This window comes from Mixophyes fleayi, chromosome 5 (assembly GCF_038048845.1).
Source record: "Mixophyes fleayi isolate aMixFle1 chromosome 5, aMixFle1.hap1, whole genome shotgun sequence".
NCBI lineage: Eukaryota > Metazoa > Chordata > Amphibia > Anura > Limnodynastidae > Mixophyes > Mixophyes fleayi.
Window position 1 is genome coordinate 47257549 of NC_134406.1, and position 23440 is coordinate 47280988.

General features: G+C 41.2%; 1 protein-coding gene across 2 annotated transcripts in view; it reads right to left on the reverse strand.

Annotated features, from left to right (window-relative positions):
• DPP6 (dipeptidyl peptidase like 6) overlaps positions 1-23440 on the reverse strand; it is a 936540-nt gene that overhangs the window by 733923 nt on the left and 179177 nt on the right. The window lies entirely within an intron of this gene.

Below are 23440 nucleotides of genomic sequence, written 5' to 3' on the forward strand. Positions count from 1 at the left end.
AGTTACAATGCCTGTCTGACTAACTAAACATACATAGACGTTCCTCTCAAATAGTGAGGGCCCAGCACCCTTATCAGCAAACCATGCCTACGTTTCTGATTATAGCAGTAAATACCTGGACTGCGGAATTAGTGCCGCTATAGATAGTTGCTAATGGACTGCCTAAAAGGAGTGGAATCCTAATCATTACTCGTCTCTACCACATAACAATTCATGTATGAAAGGAATCTAAGGGATACATATCCGGTTTACCAATTTCCCCAAATACCTCTTACAATATACATATAACGCGGTCATGTCGTCTGACTGACTTATAAAGAAGCCTCAGGTTTAAACACAATTATTGCTAGAACTTCAAAATCCCACTTAACTTCATTGTATATGGTATTCGGAGTACCTGTTGTAGGCTATTATGTAGAAACACATCAGACCCACTAGTTTGCAAAACATTTTGTTCAAATTAGCCACAAAACCAACATTTTGTATAACACAATAAGAAACGTATATGAATATATGTATAGATGTATATGAAGCCTTTGTAACTTTACTAAATACAGTTAAATACAGTTAAAGTACTGTACAATAAGGTAAACAGAGACTCACTGCAATACTTGCTATATTGTCCCTAATTTCCAAGGACAGTCCCAGGTTTTTAAGATTTGTCCATGAAAATATTTCAAAATTGACCAATTCCTTACTCTGTACATACTATTCACTTCTCAATATCTGGTTTTTATTCTCTTGGTTTTGCAAGTTAATGTTTATTAAAAATAAGACTTATGTTTGGTGAATTTACCATGATAATTGTAATGCACCAAGATCTACTGTGTGTAATGGTCTTACCTTTATCTTTCCACCAACAAAGTGTCACTGCAAATTATTTTATAAATACTTGCATCCACATACCTCCCATATATCCCAATATAGCCAGGAGAGTGACCTGGGGGCACAGGGGCCTGGCGTGCCAGTCTGCAACCTAACTGCTGGGAATTTGGGAGGTATGTCTCTGCCCTCTATGGTGAGCGAGGGCTGCTCCGGCTACTGGTACTCTCAGCAATTCAAAGGTCCTTTTAGGGGAGGAAAAAGGGGTTGGGAATAGCGATTTGGAAGCCCCCAGGGGTCAAGGCACACTCCCAATTTGGTGTGCTAATACCTCATTTTGTAGGCATGATGTCACTCACGTTATGTTGATTTGTACGTGGACCAAGGTTGAGGGGGGGGGGGCGGTGTATGTTTAATGATACACTTGCTTTACTAGGCCACATGTGAAATACTCATGTTGCATTGCTCCCCTGCATTTATTTCACATGCATGCTGCATTCCTGCACAACTAAGTACACATACGAAATGCATCTGAACTGACTGCAAAGGAACCATGCAGCAAACATTCTTCACACAGCTAGTTTTAAATAAGCGATGTGACAACCACAGCCTGAACACTATTACAACCAGTTAGATATTCGCTTTGCTCCATCTGTTTGAAGTTAGAATAATGATAGTAATTGTCTAATTAAAGGGTGTACACCAGTGCCAGGCAAGTTAGTAAAGAGATGCATCCATGTGTGATATTTGATATTACCATGTGCTGCAGGGGAACCAGCATTAGGGCAGATAACTAATTAGACAATAATAATAAATCAGAACATGTTCTAGATCACCGTACAAGCTTGAAAGTTAATATTTCTCTGACAGAGAATTCTGTGCTGCTGTCCTGCCTGTCAGCAGTTTGTGACATTTTATTTTTCAGTTTTATTCGTAGGATGAAGCAGCTTGAATTCCTTCAGCACTAACAAATGTTAGCGCTAAATGCTATCAGAAATCAGACATCAAGCAAATCCATTCTAAATTAAACAGATGAAATTGCTAAAAATAAATTGAATGCAATCCAACAAGAGGAATAATTTTAACAAACATGCCTGCAGTAAAAATGGCTTGTACATACTCCAATGATTGGTATAGCAGGGTACAGTAGTCTACAATGCTTTGAGTAACACTAAAGGGCTGGATTATCTTTTGCCCAGAAAGCACCCCCTATGCTAGGATTATGTGAACCGCGCCAGTACACCATCCTACTACACAGAAGGAAGTACCCTATGCGTCTTTACGCTAGTCGTATCTGTCTCTTGTGTGTATTTTCGCTACAGCTAAAACAATAGCTGTTAAATAGACAGAGGCTCAAGCAAACAACACCTCTCAAATTGCACCAAGAAGCAATGCCGAAGCGGTTTGGAGTAGAGTCACATGACCGCTCTGGCCCTGATTGGCTCTAAGGAAGTCAGAAGAGTCTTGTTGTAGTAGCTCAACTCCTCAACAGTGCGGAATACTTAACGTGAGAGAGTAGAAGCCTGGCGTGCAGATAAGAATATACTTCAGGCCAAGCTGTGGTACCTATTAGCAGACACTGGTATGGCAAAAATCTAATAATGTCAATAGCCATAATTTGATAAGAAAGTGGTTTTTGCAGGCTTATTGCTGTACCTTTTTTTTACCCTTTATTAAAAAAAAAAACCCCTGTAGAAATCCTTGTCTTGCCCTTATGACACAGTCATTGTTTTTACTATAAATTATATCAAAGGTTTGCCCATTTCTAATTATATCTGCCAAATAGTGGGTAAAAAAAAAAAAAGAGATAAAAAGAAAGTTAAACAAGTACTCCAAGGATCTTACATACCTGGAGCTCTCCTATAACATTTAAATCTGAGGACCAAACAGTTGCAATCTTTATTGATTCTATCCCTTTATGAAGAGTTGCTTAGTATCTGCCTAAATTGTCGATCTGCATGTGCATCATTGAACAAGGGTTAAAAAAGTGAGGCAAAGCACACAAACAAAGGAAAAGGCTAGAGGGAAGGACACAAGAGAGGGGGTGTAAGAGTGCAGCAGAAGAAGGTTGCTGTTATAGAGTCAAGGAATTGGAAACAATAAAGTAGAAGCCTGCAAGTGTAAAACAATCATAAAAATAATGTAGTTATAAGCAGCATTCATATTGCAGGAAGAAGAGCTTCCAATAACCCATAAAATACAGATGTGTAAAAGGACCAGCTACAGTGGGTGCCTATGTCTAATGAGCCACTGCTGTAGCATAAGCTGAATATAGATGGCACGTTAAGATGTTGCTGTCTGAGCAGCAGAGGATGCAGACAGAGGAGTTATGTGAAGGAAGGAGCTGAGCGCAGTGATCATCGCATAGTGTGCTGCATACAGATGGTATATAATATATATATATATATATATATATATATATATATATATATATATATATATATATAGACACACACACACACACACACACACACACATACGTACACACACATACATATGTATACATATTCATGGTACAACCAATCGCTATATACAGAATGTACTGTGGTAATATCATCAGAGTAAAATTGTGTTTCCTGGACTTAGCACATAAGAAACGTGCATCGGAATTTTTGACTGAACAGCACAAAATTCTGTAAATACACAAACTGTTACTTGTTGCTGCATTACCACCCTGGGGGCTGCTCTGTGCCTTTTTCCCTGGGGCTCCTCTTATAGATTGTGGTATGGGGTGTATGGGGTGCGAGAAGAAGAGATTGGGGCTTGTGATTGGTCCTTACAGATACTATAGAAGTGCGAGGAAAAATGAGCAGAGATTTTACTGTAGTAACTGAAAAAATGCGCAGCCGCGGTGTTCTGAGGAACATCGCGGCTAACTGAATTCTCCCATTAAGGTTAGTACTGCCTGGGTTTGAGGGGTAAGGGAGTAGGTGATGGATGGATACAGGATATAAGAAGTGTGCCACCGTATTGTGGATTAGATCCCTCCAGATGTGGAATGTTATAGGTTGCTTTTAGGCAGAATAGGGATCATCATCATCATCACCATTTATTTATATAGCGCCACTAATTCCGCAGCGCTGTAGAGAACTGATCCACATCAGTCCCTGCCCCATTGGAGCTTACAGTCTAAATTCCCTAGCACACACACAGAGATAGACTAGGGTCAATTTTGATATCAGTCAATTAACCTACTAGTATGTTTTTTGGAGTGTGGGAGGAAACCGGAGCACCCGGAGGAAACCCACGCAAACACGGGGAGAACATACAAACTCCACACAGATAAGGCCATGGTCGGGAATTGAACTCATGACCTCAGTGCTGTGAGGCAGAAGTGCTAACCACTTAGCCACCGTGCTGCCCCTAAGGGATAAGTTTTATCTGTGTAGTATGACTACGTATAAAGTCTAGATGGCTGTTGCTCTAAGGTACATTTAAACAATATCTGAAATTCTGTGATAATATAATAATATAATATGATTAATAGTCACACAGGCTGTGTATTAACGTGTTTAGTAACTGATGACATCCTGAGACAGACGTGGTTGTAGTTATAGAAGGCATCAGATGGACTACTAATTATATACCATTGTTGTTTGAGGATGATGGGAATTACATTGGAGGTCTTGCAAAACAGCAGCAGGATCATACCCCCTCATCTGGACTATCACAATGCATAACTTCTTTGGATTAATGTCTCAATGACATTAGTGTTTGCAGATCACAGTGACAAAAAGGCTTTTGGTCAGTTGCTGTCTGACGAGGCGGATTGCCCAACTGAAGGACGGTATACAGGGCAGGTATACCGAATGCGAAAACTGGGTTTTCGCAAAGCGCTACCAATAGATCGCAAGGTTTGCTAATAATTAGTATTGGTAGGCAGTGCGATCCGGTCGCACCGTTAGTGCGAATTGGTGAAGCAGCTAGGAGGAATTATACTGGAAAGGCAAGTTGATTGTATCGACTTTGCGCTCCCAGCGATAATAAACTCAGCAGATTTTGTGGTTTAGCCAGGGTATCGAGGAGCTGATAGCCCTTGGGGCCCACAGTGATATTTCTGTATTAGGGATCCTCGCCAGGGGCGAGAAAAGCGAGTGAACGCGGCTAAAGGAAATACGTTCACCGAGGATTATAGATCTCTAGCGGTGAGTATAGCAACAGAGTTGAAATTATTAGGTGGAAAGAACAGAGCATTGCGGTGTGTCTGTATTTCACATTTGGCCGGAAGGAACAGAGCATTGCGGTGTGTCTGTGTTCCGGGTAGAAGGTATATTGTTCAACATGGGTGCTAAGCATACGCTAGAGATGGTCAGTGTACTGCCTAAGGAAGGCCCTATTGGTTCAGCGAGGTTTCTCATGTGTAAGAAGTATGGTGCATATGCAACTGTGTATTGTGACACGTGGGTCGGGATGACCAAAGCTTGTGATAGGCCTTTCCCAACAATAGGGAGTTTTAATGCAGAGGTACTGAATACTGTAAAAGATAAAATATGGTTGATCAAGTCAACGAAAAAGAGAAATAGACATAATGATTGTTTAAAATTGTGGCAAATGGAAGGTAACACGTGGCAGAGCAGCGAATACAAACCGGAAATAGGCGTGGCGAAAAGCGCGCGCAAGGCGGATGTAACCATTGAGAAGCGTGGCGAACTCAGCGCAAGCGCGCCCCCGCCACCTTATGTGGCGGGAGGGGTAAGTACAGCCGTTGTTAAAACTGAAAATAGAAAAATTACTAAGTTGTACCCTGTTTTAAATCAGTTTCAATCAAGTGTATCTGAAAACGAAGATGAACCCACTGTGATTTCGGCCATTGCCCATGCTGTTAATGTACTAGAGGCTCAGCGCAAGTATGAGAAAATGGCTGAGATAGGTGAGAGTAGCGTGATCACTAGGAGTGAAAGTGTTCTAAATCTAGGGCCTGTAAATCCTGTAGCGTCCCCTGAAGTTAGTGTACCAGAGGGTGTGTTCCCGGTCCGCACAATATCAGTTCCCAATGGGAAACCGGATAAGGATGGTGTAGTTCCTTTAAGAAATGTTACAATGCATTGTCCCTGGACTAGATCAGAATTACGTTCCATTATGACTGAATTCCCAGATCCTAGAAAAGAGTTAGCTAAATGTCAGAAATTTGTTAAAGACTTAGGGAATGCTCATGAACCAACCAGTAAGGATTGGCGGGTAGTGTTGAGGGCGTGTCTTCCTCCCAATACTAACATACAAAAATTTATTGGAGATTGTTTGTTGGAGGAAGATGACACCCTGACTGATGAGATTAACCAACGGAATATAGAACAAATTGTCAAACACTTAGCCATCTGTTTTCCAGTAGTAGTAAATTGGAGTAAGATTTTCACCATTAAACAAAAGGATAGTGAAACTGCCTCAGATTACTTTGCTAGAGCTATAACAGCGATTGCACGATTTACTGGGATATCCAACATAAGTGAGGACCCACATCACAGAGAGGTAGCTGTAGGGGTACTGATGGATGGCCTTAGGGAAAATTTAAAGACGAGAGTACAAACCACATTACCTAATTGGAGAGGCGTCACGGTAGACTTCCTTAGGGAGTCTGCTGTGGAGCATGACAAGAACCTTTTTAGAAAAAGGGAAGAGAAAAGTGATAGGTTAATGACGGTAAGTATACAGGCTCTAGAAGGGGTGCATACACGACCACCAGCATACAACCCATATAACAGGAAACCTAAAGTGATCAGGTGTTTCAACTGTAACGAGGAAGGACATTACAGGAGAGATTGTAATAAAGAAAGACTCAATACACATAGGGGTGGGTCACATAGATATCCTCCAAGAAAGGATTCACATAGACTAGAAGACTCACATCTACCCGCGCATATTACGGCAGCAAATGCTGCGCGGGAAATCAATAGTCAGCGCTAGGGGTCAGGTCATACCTGTAGTCTACAGCCAGTGAGGTTAACTGAGAGTCAGAGTGAAGAACCAACAATGATAGTTGACATAGCTGGCAGGAAACAAACTTTTCTTGTAGATACAGGGGCGGCCCGATCTGTGATAACCTCTCCTTTCAATCTACAGGTGACCAGCAAAACTATTCCAGCTATGGGGGTGACGGGAAAAGTGTTACATTATCCTCTAACTAAACCCGCCGAAGTTACTATCGGGCCTCTGCATACTAAGCATTCGTTTCTCTTGGCTGCAGCGGCTCCTACTAACTTGCTAGGGAGAGACTTGTTATGTAAAATGGGATGTGTCATATACTGTACTTCAGATGGTGTGTTCCTAGATATACCCGAGAAGGTTGCACATGAGGTACAGGACATATTGGACACCCCTCCAAGGTTAATGTTACACTCTCCTGTTATAGAACAAAGTCCATCTCAAGTAAAGGGGATGTTGCTGGAAATACCAGGTTCCCTATGGACCAGAGATGGACAGGACACTGGACTGATGGCAAACGTAGCCCCTGTCATGGTCAATCTAAAAAGTGGTAGGATAGCTCCAAAAATCCCACAGTATCCATTAAAACCGGAGGTGGAACTAGGGGTATATCCTGTTATTGAGAGGCTGTTACAACAAGGGATTTTAATTCGTACAGCCAGTACAGCAAATAGTCCCATTTTCCCTGTGAAGAAGAGTGGGGGGAGGGGCTATAGATTAGTCCAGGACTTAAGGGGAATTAACAAAGTTGTTGAGAGCCAATTCCCCGTAGTGCCGAATCCAGCTGTCATCCTCATGCAGATTCCACCGTCTGCCAGTCATTTTACTGTCATTGATCTATGTTCTGCTTTCTTTTCAGTCCCTCTTCACCCTGACTGCCAATACCTTTTTGCATTCTCCTACAGGGGAGTGCAATACACATGGACCAGACTACCCCAGGGGTTCATTGACAGCCCCAGTATTTTCTCCCAAGCCTTACATGACTGTTTGCAATCCTTTCAACCCCACAATGGGTCTGTTCTAATTCAATATGTGGACGATTTGTTGTTGTGCTCTGATTCTTTTATGTCATGTTTACATGATACTAAATTGTTGTTGCTTCATCTTTCACAAACAGGGCACAAGGTGGCAAAGGATAAATTACAGCCATGTCAGACTAAGGTCAAATACTTAGGACACTGCCTCACTAAGGGGCTAAGACACCTGACAACCGACAGAATTGAGGCCATACAACACATGACCCTGCCGCAGAGCCAGAAGCAGATTCGTACTTTCTTGGGGATGTGTGGATACTGTAGGTCCTGGATCCCAGGTTTTTCTATTCTGGCATTACCATTGCAGGAGCTAGTCTCTTCCTCAAAACCAGAACGTGTCGTACACACAGAAGAGTCGGAGCAAGCGTTCTTTAATCTTAAATATAGTCTGACAAAAGCACCTGCATTGGGAATACCTGATTATGAAAAGCCTTTTGAGCTATTTTGTACAGAAGCTGATGGCTGTGCAGCAGGTGTCCTCACACAGAAACATGGTGACGCTAGCAGACCGGTAGCATACTACAGTGCACAATTAGACAATGTGGCAAGGTCACTCCCAACATGTCTCAGAAGTGTAGCAGCAACGGCCCTTCTAGTAAGTAAGAGCGAGGATGTAGTATTAGGACATAATTCAACCATCTATACACCCCATGCTGTATCAGCTCTGTTAAATTCAGCCCAAACCAGACATGTTTCTTCAGCTAGATTCACAAAGTGGGAACTAGCCCTGATGGCACCCTCAAACATCACCATCAAACGATGTAGCACCCTAAATCCAGCTACATACCTTCCGTATGTGTCTCAAGAGACACAAAGGGTGGGAGGTGAGGAGACCCTGGTTGATGATGAGTTAGGCAAGAATACTGACACGCATGACTGTATGGAACACCTGAATCAGACCTTTACTGCAAGGCCCGACATATGTGACACCCCCTTAGAAAATGTAGATTTTACGTTTTATACAGACGGAAGTTGCCATAGACAGACAGAGACAGGAGAGCTATGTACTGGTTACGCTGTTGTAGACGATCAGGATGTGGTAGAAGCTGAACCCCTTGGTCCACCTCACTCAGCCCAGGTGGCGGAACTAGTAGCACTAAGGAGAGAGTGTGAATTGGCAGAGGGTAAATCAGCCAACATATATACTGACTCTAGGTACGCCTTCGGGGTAGTGCATGATTTTGGGGCCCTTTGGCGTCTTAGAAACTTTACGACAGCAGCAGGTACACCAGTGGCACACTCACAACACATAAAAGGACTTCTGACAGCGATACAGTTACCCAGAACAGTAGCCGTCATAAAGTGCAAAGCCCATACCTTTGAAGAAGACCCAGTGTCATTGGGCAACAACAGGGCAGACGAAGCTGCTAAATGGGCAGCAGGGCAACCTATGACTGTATCGACCGAGACTATGATGGTTTTTCAGACATTAGACACGCAGAAATTAATTGAAATGCAAGATTTGTGTTCCCTGCAGGAGAAGGCGGTCTGGAAGGCGAAGGGATGTGGTCAAGAGTCCTCAGGACTCTGGAGGGATGGACAAGGTAAGCCTGTAGCTCCCCGAACATACTATCCAAGCCTGGCTGAAGCAGCACACGGCCTGACTCACCTGGGTAAAGAAGGTATGTGCAAACTAGTGAGAGCATACTGGTGTGCTCCCGGATTTTCCTCTCAAGCTGGTAAGAAAGCAATGTCATGTCTTACTTGTTTGAGGAAAAATGTTGGGAAAACTATTCCAACTGAGCCATCCCACATCCCTCCTACAGACGGACCTTTTCAGGTAATACAAATTGACTATATCCAACTACCACCGTGCAGGAATCTGAAGTATGTGTTAGTGTGTATTGATGTGTTTTCCGGTTGGGTAGAAGCATATCCGGCAGCCACTAATACTGCTGTGTTCACTGCAAAGAAAATTGTACAAGACTTTGTGTGTAGGTTCGGTATCCCTAGAATCATTGAAAGTGATAGGGGTACCCATTTTACTGGTGATGTCTTCCAAAATATGTGTAAACTCATGGGAATCAGTAGCAGACTTCACACCCCTTACCGACCACAAGCCAGTGGTAAGGTGGAGAGAGTAAACGGTACTATCAAGAACAAACTAGGTAAGATAATGGCTGAAACTGGGTTGGCATGGCCTGAGGCTTTGCCGTTGGTCCTCCACAGCATTCGAACCACTCCTAGACCTCCTCTTAATCTGTCCCCCTTTGAGATACTGTTCGGACGACAACCTCATTTGATCGTGAGTCCACAAGACGACTTAAAGTGTAATAATGAAGTGACTGTACAATATCTTATAAGAATGAGTAGACAGCTGAAACAACAACAACAAAAACTAAAAATGCTGTCACCTGGTATGCCAGAAACGAACTGTCATGATGTTGAACCTGGAGACTATGTTATGATCCGCAATTTCTTACGTTCAGGTTGTTTAACAGACCGTTGGGAAGGCCCGTACCAAGTGCTGCTGACCAGTACTACATCACTGAAGGTTGCAGAGAGAGACACTTGGGTCCATTCCACCCACTGCAGGAGAGTCCATAATCCGGAGAAAGTGCAAGACAAGACTCAGACCGACGACATAGAGCTGTCACTTGTGAGCCTGTTCCGGGAGACCTAAAGCCTGCAGTTAAGACACCTGAACCAGAGACGCTGCCTCAGAACTATCTTTCCAGCGATGGAGTGGCGGTTTTTGTTTTTCTTTTGTTCCAGGATTTTCCTTGTTTTTACTTTTTCTAGGACATTCTATTTTTGTGAAGGAGAATGGAGGATGGAGGAGAGTTCTGGGAGTGATACGGATGAAATGGAGGCCGAAGAAAAGTTAATAGGATATCCTGAGCAGCCCATTATCAAACTTGGTCCAGGGGTTATGAAAAGGTCTGCTAGCTCAGGAACTCGGAGGCAGTGTGAGGGGCTATTGTCTGATGAGTATTGTATCTGCAAGTTCTGCAACTCCCTAGTTGACGAGAGATGCATCCAACGATGCCAGTCCCCCAGTACTCTGAATATAGGCGGGCATCCTTTGGAGGATTATCACTCCCTGGTGGGTAAGGTGCTAAACCAAACTGAGTGTTGGGTGTGCTCTCACGTGCCTCAAGGGCAGCATAACATAGGACTAGTGCCATTCCCTCTAAACATATCCGAAGTACTCGAATTAAGGGGTGGGAGGCCCATAGAAGGGAGGTACAATAACACTAGGTCCCCTAGTCTGACGCTTCGACAATACTCCATAGGCAGATCTTTGCTGTGCCTGAACATATCTCATGCAAAGCGCCTGGAGAATTGGGAGGCTGACCTATCAGATCAGACAATGGCTCGTCACACTCATTTTAGAGAGAGACTCACAAGGTCACTACTAGGCAGGAATGCTGATGTAAGTCACAAGTTAGGGCGTATAACCAAACATAAGAAGGTATCTATTGGAAAAGTCTCTACAGATAAATGTGAAAATATCATTAATGCCGACACGTGTCTAGAGCAGATGGAGACACTAGGCATGGGTAGTTTTATCAAAACTCTGTGTGATATAATTCATGGGCATACTGTTCCTTATGTTCTCCCTGATGATGTGTATTTTGTTTGTGGAAGGAAAGCTTATTCCTGGGTGACTCCGAGTTCCAAGGGCTTGTGTTTCTTAGCTAAACTGGTTCCTGAAATCATGACTATTACTCATGAAGAAATGGTAGATATTCACAAGACTACATCACCACCATACATACACACACAGTATGAACACCGTGGCAAGAGAAATATGATTCCTGGTGAGGAACCCATAGCTACAAAATTGATTAGTGAAACTGCTGGTTTCCAAGTTATGGTTGCTCTAGATCTCACCAGGACCGCTCGGGGAACATTAAACTTTAAATATATCCAAGACCTAGCTAAATTAATAGATAATATCACCGAGATGTATGATGACACTTTCAGGTATACTGGAAGGGAGCTACAAGCGTACAAGAAGGAGTTGGTGCAACATAGACTGGTACTAAATTATCTCACCTCCATTACTGGTGGGTACTGTGTGACACTGGCCACCCAGTTCGGTGTCAAATGTTGCACGTACATTACTAATAATACGGAAGACCCTAAAGAGGTTATAGACCGGAAGATGGATGAAATTTTGCAGCTGAAATGGGAATTTCGAAAGAGCCATAATTCTTCGTTATATGAGGTCGGGGAAAAGGTGGCGGGTTGGTTCTCATGGTTGAACCCAGCAAAATGGTTCTCCGGTCTGGGGGAGTGGGTACAGGAAATGATTGCGAGTGTAGGTAAGCTCCTTCTCCTTATACTGGGTGTCATCTTAGCAATTGGTTTAGTTGTCAAATGTGTTCCTACTGTGTTGAAGTGTGGAAAACGGTCTCATAAGAGTAACACTGAGAAAGAGACTGAAAGGGTGGTACCAGATACCGAGATCATGGTCTGTGAAGAAGTATTGTATAATCCTGAACTTGAAACGGTGATTGGGTGATAGTTTATTACACTATCAAAGGGTGGAACTGTCGAAGTCAGCAAATTGGATAAAGTCATTTCAATTAAAGTCTAGCAAACTTGGTTGTCTTTGTCTGAAAAGATGCGTACGGTACGCTATGTCGTACAAGGGCACGCTACGGCGTGAAAGGGCGTACGCATCCACTACACGTGGCAGCAACAGTAATTGGTCTTTTACCATACATTTGCACAAACACGCATACTTATAAAATAGTACACATTATTGGTAGTTGCAACACATAGTCAGTTATGTCGAAATATAGTAGTATTTATATGTTATATCAGAGTTACATGCATATTAGTGAAATACACAGAACGGGTTAAAGGAATAACATCATGAGTGGTATCATAATAAACCTTGTTACATATCCTACTGTTTGGTGCGCTCTGCGAGGGAATCGCAGAGTGCATACGCAAGTTATGAATGATAGGGAATTATGAACTACTTAAGAGTAAGGAATTCTGGCGGGAAGAGCAGAGCATACCCCCTGCAGAGATGACCCCCTCCTTTGGATTCCTTAGGATGAACCAGCCAATGATTGACGACCCCTTGGACATTCCTGAGACCCGGACCAATAGATGCAAGCCATACCATCTTCATTGTATTACTGTACTTGATTGTGTATATAAGCAGCAGCTTGTGATCCAGAGGGCAGACTTCTTGTCCCCAGACTTCAGGATTGAATGACTGCACTGGATCCAGAGCGCCTGCGTTAAGTAACGGCTGTATTTACTATTACATCGCTTGAGCATATTTTTTCCACTTATTGCGAATAAATCTTTGTGCGTTGGAAACACAAATCGAGGTTCGACAATCGTTATTGGTTAGCGACAATACGTACATTACACTGACAATGACGGAAGTCATATTTCATACAGGTTGAGCAGGTGTCTATGCCCCATCTTCATTAACCTCCCATTCCCATGAATGGGAAGTGAATGAGGGAAGGGCACTGACATCACCTCTGCCTGTTATAATCACCTACGTCTGTAGGATAGGGGAACTGAGCACCAAGCCGGAGGCCGGACCATGACAGGAAGTAGAAATCTATATTTTATCATATATACATAAACTTCACCCAATACTAATTTCTTCTTCTTTAAAGGAGTTTTCAACTTTCAAACTCAATGTATTATTTTTCTACATCGACTTGTGCTTAAAATGCATTGTTTTGCCTTGGTGACGTCCTTCTGTGTTTCTTTTCCCCATCAAATTCTTTACATTATACAAGCAGTGTTGCTCATATTCGTTGCCCTTGGACGCACAAAGGAAGACGTATGGTCAGGTCAGTTTTATTCATCTCTTGCCAGATGTAGCTCTTTAATAAAATAATGACTAAAGTGGAAAACAACAGATTGAAAATGTACAGTACATATGACTAAATAGAAAGCACAGAGGAGTAGTCAAAGGTTGGTGAGAGTGCACTTTAAGGGGGTGTCTCATTCAATAGTGTGCCCCTTAGTAGTAACCCCTTTATATTTCCAATTGGTTTCTGAGTTCTGTAAGCAAAGTTGGAATGTCATCATCCACAGCATAAAGGCATGCGGAAATGAAAGAGGCTTTAAACCCCCACTGCATAAAATATAATAAACACTTGCTTTAAAAACATATGGTTTACAGTGCTGGCAGCCTGCCCAGAAGCAGCCTACCCACATCCTATACAACGGAGCTAGAAACAACATTATAGCTAACCCCTAGTAATTCTGGGGAGAGACATACAAATAGTTAATGGATTGTCATGGCCGTGCAAATGGCAAGCACCAATTACAAGCTGTACTGTATTAAGCCCAACGTGTGGTTTAGTGAATTGCTACTGCTAAATGTCCTGTATGTTTTATAATACTGTCAGTACTGCTAAAGCTCTGATTGCTATTGCCTTTGTGTGCTGATTAAATCTGACCTTTTGTTTCTGTTTTGCTATAACAAGAATATTACAGTCCCCGAGCTGGGCCATAATCAAGTAGTGTTTCTGCCTTAATGTCTAGATTTCTATGAAGAAGTCAGTTTAACTTATCACAATAGGGTCTATTTGTGAAATATCGAAATGTTTTGCATCCCAATTGTCCAACACTATGCTTCTCATTTCATCATTCCTGCACACTACCCGTATGGCAAAATATATTGTACTTTGTTACACATTTTAAATCCGAACTAGACTTATTTACTATACTGTAGTTAGATCTGTTTTTCTGTGAAAGGTGATATGCAAAATGAGAAGCATTTGAAGAAAACATTATAACATTTGAAATGAGCAAGATATAGTCCAGTGAATTCTCTTTTTTCCCATCTAGCAGAATAACTACCTCAGTACACAAGTACTTTGTTAGCTGATTAGATGATATTAACTTTGAATTTTTTATTGAAGTGGATTTCTTGTCTGTCTTCATGACATCTGTGGCTTTCTTTTGACAACTCTTTAAATAGTCTTATTTTTGAGTATTATATATACTTAATTGGACAACAGTAATGAGACCAGTGGGCTTGATTCATTAGGGACGTAAATTCTGATACATGCCGTAGTTTACGCAAAATTGTTCTGTGCATGCTCAGAAACAAACTATAAGCCAGTAATCGCATGTTTTTATTAAACGGAACCGCGCTAGCTCACTGAGAGTATTTTGCAGCCTGTGGGAGAGGTGTAGGGGTATGTCCCGATCCCCAATACTAATAAGAAAACCAACAATTACTCCCGAGCGCAGTGGGGTATTCCAGAACAAATGTTAGTTGAAGATATACATTTTACATTTATTAAACAGATTGCCTCCAGTGCACTGGTGATATATACAATGTAATCATACAAATGTTAAAAACAGCCATTGGTTAAAAGATCCCTCTTAAACCATATAAAGACAGTCAAAATATAACAATGATGATAGTGTTGGTATCGTACCAGTGGTATGTAACTCCTTAATAGCCAAGCATGTCCTCTGATGGAGTTAATATGGGTTCCGATACCAATTGCTTGCAACAACAGATAAACCCAATCGGTTTATTGGAAAGATTGGTTCCTTTTGTGAAACTGGTATTTCTCCACCCCAATGGATATTGACACAGTCCACTCGTGGTTAAACAATATTAATTGTTATTTCGGGTGTTGCTAGGGGATCCAGATTAACCATTTTCCCGGAGTTCATTCATTATGATACAAATCCTGGTAAATCCAGTGAGTGTACAATGTCCCCTTTAGTATTAACTTATTGGGACTTACCTCTGTTTGGATGTTTGCCCGGGATTCCCGGTCCGCTAGTCTCCGTGGTCTTTGAATGCCGCTCCTGTCCCGACAGTGTTGCTGGGTCTAAGGTCCTGTACGGCCGTACTAAGGTCCTTACATGTACATGTAATTCATCTTTGGATGCAAAGAACACTTATGAATGCCTGCGATTTAAAGGGTGATACGGGGAGAAAGGGGGCATACACTGAATAACCACAACATTAAACCACTGACAAGTGAAGTAAATAACATTGATTATCTCATTACAGTGGCACATGTCACGGGGTGGGATATATTATGCAGCAGTTCTTGAAGTTGATGTGTTAGAAGCGTAAAAAATGGGCAGGCGTAAGGACCTGAACGACTTTGACAAGGGCCAAATTGTGATGGCCAGACAACCGGGCCAGAGCATCTCCAAAATGGCAGGTTGTAGGGTGTTTCATGTTTGCAGTGGTTAGTACCTACCAAAAGTGGTCCAAGAAAAGACAACCGGTGAACAAGCAACAAGGTCATGGGCGCCCAAGGCTCATTGATGCACTAGCCTGTCTGGTCCAATCCCTAGAAGAGCTACTCTAGCACAAATTGCTGAAAAAGTTAATGCTGGTTATGATGAGGTGTAAGAACACAAAGTGCTTTGTAGCTTGCTGCGTATGGCCCAGACTGGTCAGAGAGCCAATGCTGACTCCTGTCCACCGCCGGAAGTGCCTTCATTAGGAATGTGAGAGCCAGAACTGAACCATGGAGCAATATAAGCAGGTGGCTTCGTCTGATGAGTTATGTTTTATTTTACATCATATGGATGGTCAGGTGTGTGCGTCATTTACCTGGGGAACAGATGGCACCAGGATGCACTATGAGAAGAAAGAAAGTCAGTGGATGCAATTTGTTGCTCTGGGCAATGTTCTGCTGGGAAACCTTGGGTCCTGGCATTCATGTGGATGTTACTTTGACACATACCACCTACCCATACATTATTGCAGACCAAATACACCCCTTCATGGCAATGGTATCCCGTGATGGTAGTGGCCTCATTCAGCAGGATAATGCACCCTGCAAAAATTGTTCAAGAATGGTTTGAAGAACATGACAAAGAGTTCAAGGTGTTGCCTCCAACTTCCCTAGATCTCAAAATGAATGAGCATCTGTGGGATGTGCTGGAAAAACAAGTCTGAGCCATGGAGGCCCCACCTCACAACTTACAGGACTTAAATGATCTGCTGCTAACGTCTTGGTGCCAAATACCACAGGACACCTTCAGAGGTCTTGTAGGGCCCATGCCTTGACCGGTCAGAGCTGTTTTAGTGGCATGATGGATACCTACACAATATTAGGCAGGTGGTTTGCTGTGGCTGATCGGCGTGTGCAGTGAGGGCGTGACAAGGTTGAGCACACACACATCCGTCTGATTCAAGCTTTGAGCATTTCTCAGGTATGTGATTTTCAGTCGTATCACCTGCACCAGCCACAGGTCAGGTGTAAGTGGCAATTGATAGTGATGATGGACACGTATCCATGCCTGGCCATGTTTTGCAATTAAGTGCAAATGTAAAAAAATAAAAAAAAAGTTATTTTAATTTCCTTGAGATCCTCTTGAACTAGAATACGGGCGTACCTGCGTGCAAGTTTAAAAAAACACAAATTGCATTCACTTTACAATCCTTGATGAATCACACCCAGTATGTTTTTTATGATTCTATTCTGTTACTATTTAATGTTATTAATGCACTCCTATATGTCCTAAAATGTGTTGGCCTCTATTTTAAGTTATTTAAGTTACTTTGGAAAAGGAAAAGTTATAGATGGTTAAAATACATGGCTAAAAAGCAAAAATAAAAATTGTTTAACTTTTTTTTTTCTCTCTTTTATTGCATTAGTAACATATCAGATCCATTCACTTAAAATAAAAAAAAAGTCTTTATAGTAACAATAGCATGTTCAGACACCCACTTTTAACATTAGTAAAAGCATGTTAATGGATATGGTGGTGAAACCTATTGGTTTGAATGACCTGATACCAAGTCTTGTTTGCACCAGCAGTTGGGATTGGTACAATAGCACTATGGAGCACAGCGAGCTTGCTCTTGTCAGTACATGTGATTTTCACGCTTTAATTACTCATGAATACTAAGGCATGTATATGTTGCCCATGCAGATATTACAAGTCCACCTACTAGTCTGGCTAGCGCATTTTTAGGGCCACATCCAATTAACAGTACTTGAAACAGTCAGCGGAAAATAAATCCACATCCATAAATTTACCTGATGAAGAGAGTGAAATGTCACTTCAAAGTCCAACCTAATAACACTTTAGGATCGTCCTCTCAAGTCATTACATTTTTCCATTTTTCTCTTAAATACTGCGAGTTACAATGTATCCTAAAATCACCTTGGGGCTCTTTATTATGTTTCACTTCTGTGTGTTTGAAGATGTTCATTACATTAGTCAAAGTGCACCAAAATATGCGCTTGTCTGCAGAAGTGCAACTGGAATGTACAAAATGTATCCCATTAAAAGGATAGAACGAGAACTGATCTCTGTGCCTCAAAGATGGTGGCAAAATCAAGTCCATGTGCAGGTAGGAAAAGGCTATGCCCCTCCCCCCACCTGTATGCTCACTTTACATCCCTTTATCTCATTTAAATAATCCCATCCTGCAAAATAAAATCTTGTTAGGAAAAATAACGATGGAACTGAGGTAAAGTCAAGAATCAGGAATATTATTATACATTAATATTTTAATGTTTACCTTAGCTGATACAAAGCTTAATAAAAATATGGTTAGTGTGCATTTAAATATTGCGGGATATTTGCTTATTTAATTAAAGTACAAAAATCTGATTAGTGGAGTATATTCTGAAGTACATGTGAGTATTACATATTTACACAGAGTCCCAGCATTTACACTGTTATTTTGTAGCAATAAGAACTGGATCTTCACTGGTATCCTGGAATAAGTAAGAAAGTACACAGAGGTAAATTTAATTTTGCAAGTACAATTTTACAAAGCAAATGGAAGCAAAATCATTACAAATTGAATAGAATACGTTAGTACAATCGAATCTAGGCATCAACTGTTTCACTTACGTATTCCTGTGATACAGCCATGTTTTATGGAGCACTTTGTATTAGGGATAATATATTTGATTTTCTACACAGAGTACCGCTATTACTGCAATGTGAGTCATAGTACTGCAACCACTATGGAATTATCAATGGATAAAATAAAAGGAGGGAAGCTGGGTGAACAGTACAGAGTACTTAACACTGCACATAAGGCATAATAAGTACACTAACTAAGTAACACCTATAAATGATGGCCTGAGTAGGATGACCTGCGAATATTTGTTGTTGGTGATTAATTTAATGTCTTATATAGTGTGTGTCAAGCAGGGGAGAAAAAATGATCACAGAGTTTAGCATATAGAATTTCCAATGCAGTCAGTGGAGATTTGCGGACATAAATACTAAGACAAAGTGTTTCAAAGGAATCCAGTCTTTTATGTGGTAATAAATCTCAGACTGTTACAATGAAACAGCTATGAGAATAGTTCACTTTAAAGAAACTGATTATCAAATAAATGTGAACCCATCTCCTACAGATAGTTGTGGCCCTTTATGTAGCACAGATGGTCCACACCACAAGACTCCTTGGTTTATCACCGGTGTACCTGTGTGGTCCGCCCGGCTCACGTCATCCACCTTCCAGTCTCAGGACAATCCCCCTACAACTAGACGGCTGTCTCAATGTGTGGAGAGGTGAAAAAAGTTTAGACTGTGCACAAGTGTAAATGTCACATCACAGTCCAAGCGATGACCACACTGTACCACCTCCTTCAATAAGAGAAACTTGGTACTTTCTCCAAAAATGCTGCTCGGTTTAGCCTCATTGATGGCTTAAATTATTCATGAGAGTGAGCAGACATGGGATCCGTCTTACTTCTGTCAACTGTGTGTGGAGCTTTTATTTAGATTGTTCCAAGGACACCTAGAAATGTGGTTCTTCACCAAAGTAAAACATGAAAATGCAAAATAGGTCCTCACAGCTCCAGTAAGTGGAGAACTTAAATGGCTACTATTTAAAAGTATATTTGACAGTTTATTCTAGTAAACATAAGACTGGTAATAAATAGCATGAAGCAGAGGTTTAGTGCATGGCCAACACCCTTATAGGTTGTATTAATATCTTTAAAATTATATTTAAACTAAAAGGTATTATATTTATATAGCGCATCACCACTACGATTACCAAAATGTAACCCGTTAGCAAAGATTGCAGGGCAAGCACAAAGAGGGGGGTCTGGCAATATTACACCTTACAATCTATTATTAGTTGCACAGTTAATGTATGCCTTTTGGTTGGTTCAGGTAGATCCAGATAACATGACTACAGTGATAGAGACAGTACTGGTGGCTTCTTATGTAGTTCTGGATAATTTTGGGTACAGAGGCAGAAAGGGAGCAAATGCTTGTATCATACCAACGTCAGCGGTCCTACTGACATGTAAAAAAGGTGACATGAACTTATGACAGTTCTGGGTTTTTCCACTATGGAAAAACCCAGAACTGCTGAAGCTACTGAGGGTGCCAGGTTTTCAGATCTTGCACAGAGAAGGCGTCAGATTTTGAGTCAATTATTAATTATTTCATGATGGTATTTTTTTTTGTATTCTAAGACTTTAAGGGGGAGAATTCAATTAGTTGTGATGTTTCTCAGAGCGTCTCAGCCGTGAGATTTTTACAGAAATCTCCTCTGTTTTTTCTACACACTAGATATAGGTGCAAGGAAAAATCAGCGGTGACAAAATGTCGTGGCATTGCATCATGGGGGAAAATGAGGCGAACTGCGTCAGTAGATCCCAGAGGGGAGAAAGAAAACGTTGGCAAGTATAACAAATGTTTATCATTAAAAGTTATTAAAAATAGATAGGTAATTTATAACTTACGAAAGAAAGGAGCGGATATCATATTGCATCAACAATAAAGTTATACAGCTTTTTATTATATCATCATCATCATCATGTAGAATTTTAGGATTCATATTATCTTTGACCATTTGTAGATATTTAACACCTTGGTATGCAAAAATGGTTCCAAACATAACTATCTGAGTTGCTAAACCAAGATACTCATGACACTAACAGCAAGGGTCAATATTGAATAACATACATATATTTAATACTGTTAGCATGAATAGTACAGTATAATGCACTGATCGTTTAGGTATTATCTCCTTTATTTGCTTATATAGTTAAGGTTTTAAGATTATAAATAATAGAGACGTAGCATGGATTGTCTATTAACATATGGAAAAGGTCCATAAATTCATTACACAGTTTGTTGGTCTCAAATTTGTGTCCCAATGGTCCACCATGATATTTGTTTTGTGGAAAACACTAATAGATTATAGAGAAAAACATATACAGATGCACCTACTATTTGTTGCATTAACAAAATATACATTAACAGAGAAACAGATGAATTATAGGAAAGATCTGTGTACTGTAAATTAATTGTAATGGTTACATGGTTTTGAAGGTCCTTTCATCCAAAAATTCAGCCTTTAGTCCTTGGGTGAAAGTAGATATGGATATGGCTGAACAAGTACAAGAATAAGAGAGTTGAAAATACTGTGCAAACTCTACTTGTGAATTACCTATATCTGGTCAGGCTGTTATAAAGCAAAACAACATAATAAAGTTATACTCACAATGAAGTGCACACAGTACTGCCTGAAATTAGGACTGCATTCACAGATTATAATATAATAATATATGCACAAAATAGGTTATCTTGCTCCTCCCCGAGTGTTTCATGTTATGAGTGGTATATATTTTAAAAGTACATATGTGTAAACCAGGTCCTGTTAAAAAGGCTATGGGCATATTCAACAAAGTATAGGAAACAAAGCATGGCTTGGGGGTGGCAGGTAGATAACGCTAAATCAGACTGAAGAAGAGCACACACAATATTAGATCAAATTAGTTAATGGTTATAAAATGTATACATTAAACTGTAGGGATCAAGTCACTGATACCAGTGTGTCATATTGTCCTTCCTCTACAGAGCTCCATATAACATCAGGCTTCACCAAAAAGGGTGGAAGATCTCCAGACACTGCTGCTTGAGAGTGGATGGACAAGTTAGTGCCCAATGCCTTACAGTCATTGGGGCTGCACCTAACCAAAGACAGGCAGGCAGCATATCTCCCGAAAATTTCAGGAAAGAAGATCTGGTCAAAATGTGGACATATTCTTGAACCAGACACCCACACCCCAATCCCCTCAGCCCACGGTCACTTTATAGAGACTACGCCCAATACATCAAAGCTTTACCCATTTTAGTTGACAAAAAACAGAATTGTTTTGTGAAACCTGGGATTGTTTTGGGAATGAGGAAACTCTTTTCTTTATTTTTTTAAATGAAATTATATTAACAGGTAGATATATAGCCAGCAATATACTTTCAGAGATAAGCCAGCCAAAATGAGATTTTAGCAGTAGGGAGGTGTACCAAAGGGGCTGGTGGAGTTACATAGGAGAGCATTGTAACATTTATATAGTGTTAAGGGTAAGGTCACTGTGGTGGTTCCGGCCTGGACGAAAGGCTCACTGAAGTCACCACATAGTCATACATACCAGTGATGGAGTGACCCGTTGGCTACAAAAAACCAAGAGCACCTGCATCTGTAACCTATGGTGACTAAAGGACTTTCAACTTAAGACCGTCGGTAACACTAGGCAGGGGGCAGAAGTAAAGAAGCATCTGCTAGGGGGTTTAGCTACTGCAGTCATATCCTTCTAGTTAATTTGTTTTCAAATATATAATTTACTTTGAATTAATTTTTCATGCAATTAGGCGTTCTCTAATTCCATGGAAAACATGCTTATTAAACAAACTGTGAAATCCACCAAAACAAATGACATTTAATTAACACAGCTTAATGCCTCCTCTAAGTCTCAGTATGTTGTAGCATCACTGGGGGCAGAGATCAAACCAAGGAAGGGAAGTTTCTAGCTGTGCAGTCACTCAGGCAATACTGATGAATATAAACACTGTAACAGCATCACACATTTTCAATATCATGGATAAATAAAGATGAACAGAACTGGCAGCCAGGTTTGTTAAACAAACTTACCCAGAAGTAACCCTTTATGGGATGCCATCAGGGGCAGGCTGGGCTAGGGGGCACTAGGGCATGTGCCCCCTGGGCCAGTCCCATAGTGCAGTGGCGCACGCAGGGGGGGTTTCTGAGTCTCCAGAAACCCCCCCCCCCCCTGCGCTAAGTGGCCGCTATAGCTGCACTGTCTTATACAGCAGCCGCGACGCTGTCAAAGAAGCGTCCGCGGCGGTGCTGTAGTGTATACAGCACTGCCGCGGACGCTTCTTAGACAGCGCCGCGGCTGCTGTATAGGACAGCACTGAAGAAACGGAACTGCTGCAGCCCCTGTAGTGGGCTACCTTGGGCTGGGTCACTGGGCCATCTGCATTTTTTTTCCTTTAAAATGTTCCTAATAGTCGAGTCTTGCCCCCCGGGCTAAAATTTGACAGCCCTCCCCTGGATGCGCTAGCCAAGAATACAAGTTATGTAAATGGACAGAATGTTCCAAATTTACCTTCACTTTCAGCTTTCACCTATAAAAACGGAGAAAGCTGAAAGTGAAGGTAAATTTTCTTTTGGTGGTAAATTCACTTCTTATTCTTCTACAAATACCACTACTTTCACCTCGAGTTTCTAACCAAAATGTGGAGGTGTTTTTATGCCTCCACATTCTGCTTCTTCTCTTTTTATAGAACTCCCCTGCAATGTCTGCAACTTGCATTCAAACAGCTTTAGCTCTGAATAATGATACTCAATTTACTTATGTGACATAACACATTTTGAAAATGCATCTAGATTATAGCAAAACAATGAAATGTTTAATATTTGAGCTTTCCGAATGATTAATTGTAAATTCATAGTT